The sequence below is a fragment of the Mya arenaria genome, chromosome 7 (genome assembly GCF_026914265.1).
Source record: "Mya arenaria isolate MELC-2E11 chromosome 7, ASM2691426v1".
NCBI classification, from domain to species: Eukaryota; Metazoa; Mollusca; class Bivalvia; order Myida; family Myidae; genus Mya; species Mya arenaria.
Window position 1 is genome coordinate 57,132,260 of NC_069128.1, and position 2,970 is coordinate 57,135,229.

The 2,970-nt window shown below is 37.3% G+C and overlaps 1 long non-coding RNA gene across 1 annotated transcript; it reads right to left on the reverse strand.

Annotated features, from left to right (window-relative positions):
- Positions 1-266: 266 nt before the first annotated feature.
- LOC128239948 (uncharacterized) lies at positions 267-2,494 on the reverse strand. The gene is made up of 3 exons (XR_008261970.1): positions 2,370-2,494; positions 1,594-1,640; positions 267-379 (listed from the first exon to the last, which is right to left on the reverse strand). It is a non-coding gene; the product is annotated as an uncharacterized LOC128239948 (long non-coding RNA).
- Between the last annotated feature and the right edge of the window lie 476 nt (positions 2,495-2,970).

Sequence of the window (2,970 nt, forward strand, 5' to 3'; positions counted from 1 at the left end):
TGGACCACATTCTTTATTTAGCAATTAGTTATAACGTTCCTATAGCAATTTTTGTCCACACGAAAGAAAACACTCGGTAAAATGCATGTCAGTTAAACATATAGAGCCTTAATGGGATAAACGTTATAGCAAAAAAAGAAATATTAAATTATACATAACAAATTTTACAAATAAGTGTCTACATCTGGAGAAAGACTGAAACTAGTTCTCAAACTAATGAAATAATATGTTTACGCCAAATTACATGTGTGAAAATAAGGAAGCCATTCCCTTTATAAGACTTTTATTAGCTCCTCCTTTCAAATGCAAGGAATTACATTTTGTAACGCAGGCCTCAGTGACAACCATGTCCCCCTGCATTGTGTGGGTCTGGGTGGACCTGAAAGTGAAATGTACTCGTCGTCAATAATATATATTTATGCAATGATTCATAAAAAAATAAACAAATATATCGTACAAAGAATGGGAAACAAGGTATTCAAACCATATATTAAACACTTTTGATGAGTGTAAACGACGCCCGAGGAAACTCACAAGTCACATGGGGCACAGGCCGGGAATCGAGCCCGAGCAGCTGAAGTGACCCCGCAGGGCAGTTAGTTAGTTATTCAACGAACTATGGACTACTTAATTCAGCCATCGGTGGACATCGGTGGACTACTTAATTCAGCCATCGGTGGACTACTAAAGCCGCCGTCTTTCGTATGATTCATCTTTCTAATTAAGTGTCGGAATATAAAGTACACACATTAATGTAGTTTTTAACAAACTGTTTCAATTATCAGTTGGGTAGTACTAGTGTTCACTTGCGTCTGCAAACTAACACACAAGCGTTTACGCTAAAGTGACGGAACTATTCATCTAATGAAAATGTTTCGAATTCCTTGATAATATGATATAAGTATCTATCATGTGTTTCCGGTACGGATAGAAAAATCCGGAGGCACACGCGTAAGCCGGTAACGAGGTTTGCATATCTAAATTATGCACTCGGGTCGGATTTTTCTATCCGTACCGGAAACACATGATGGATACTTATATTCCAGCACTAGTCACACGACCGGAAACACACGTCAGCTATGCAAGAACAACAAGTACGTTTTCGGTCTCTTATAGAGGTGTGTTAACGAGCTCAATTTGAGCGGTGTAAATGTGTGGTATTCAGTAAATTATCTTGCCGTTAACGTTCGGTTTTCGTTTTTCATATGCATACGCGGGCCGAGCATTATCTGAAATACGGATACATATTTCCTATATTATACTGTGCACTTTAAACAGACTGTCCGAGCTTAGAATTATCTACCACAGACAACACTAATATCTCATTTTTGTTTGATAACCATCCAACAGTGTATTTTTTCATGTCGAAACCACGCAATTTTTCATCATTTCAATTCGTGTATTCACAGAGTAGGGGCCTTATATAGTATATTGTCTGCAATAATAATAGAAACACACAATTCCGATACCATATGCGTAGGCACTGAAAATTCTTTAATTAAGCATTATTTTCTCCTGCGCACACATACGTTTTACCTGTTTCAAAATACCAGCAGATGGTTACTACCTCAAAAAGGTTTATCAAATACGTACGGCGTGCATGAAGGTTAGGAACTCCTCCTTACTAAACTGTCCGTCCACTGCAATGAAAACACTGTCGAATTTGTCCGAAGAACCATGGTAATATTTGAGATATTAAAGGTCTAGTCTAAGCTTTCTTTAAGTGCCCCCCCCCCCCCTTCCAAAAAAACCAACAAAAAAACCCCAAAAAAACAAACAAAAAAACGTGTATTTGAACATAACCTCTGTTAATTGATCTTAATCTAATTGCCAAAATGTCTCATCAGATCTCTGATCTGAGAATCCTGCTGCGCAGTTTTGAATGTTTTATTATGGAAATGGACACTAAATAGCCCTGAGCCAATAAAACTATACATAGGAAATTGGCCCCTACTGTGACACCAGTACAATTAGCAGGAGATGCCCAGCAGGGGATTATCATGCCCAACATTCCTTAAACTAGGCCTTTAAAGTACAAATATTTTACAACGAAACATGAACAATACATTGTTGTCATAGATATCGATATTTAACTAATCGCACAAGCATAGTAACATAGTATTAGCCTAAAAGCTTGCCGCAATTATGCAGGTAACAACATTTTCCACTATAATTATCACAGTTAATCATTTGGTCTGATCTCAACTTTATATATAATTTTGCCTATGCGCTAATAACGTAAATATTGTTTAAACCAAATATCAACATACATGCATGTTAACTCATGTTATATTCGCTAACAACGACAACAAAACATAGAAAACTCAGCTATATGCATTGTCATACACACGTTAAGAAATATAACATACTGGGGTTCGCGTCATAGATGCCGGCGTACATATTCATATCGACGTCGGTGATGCGCTTGTCGTTGTTAATGTCAAGGTTTACAGCAAAATCGTGGGCCGTCGGGTGCGAATCATGGTAGTGGATAACCCACTGGTTCGTGAACTCGCTGATGCTGAGACCTGCCCCACCCGCTGTATAAAAACGGCAGACATACTTATAATAAAGAAATATAAATACTTAATATGTGAAATACTACAGAAACAAGCTCAGTTGCCAAATCTTAAACATAAACGCGTCAAATACGTAATAGTTGATTAATAATGTATGATATAACTGACCTTCTTTAAAATAATATTAGCTTAAAATTGATACATGCGAATAATGTTTTTTTTTAATGTTATAAGTTTTATACTCACGAGTGATGCCCCAATTGTTCTCCAGCGTCGCAGAGAACTCTTGCATACTAAGGTTATTATCCATGTCGGTATCCGCCTCCAAAAATACCATATCTACTATCTGATCGACAGTCAGGCACGCTGTGTTGGCACTAAATGACCATACAAAACGCATGTATAAACTCTACTTCAAGCCCCTCATATTTGAATACTGATGTGTAAACCC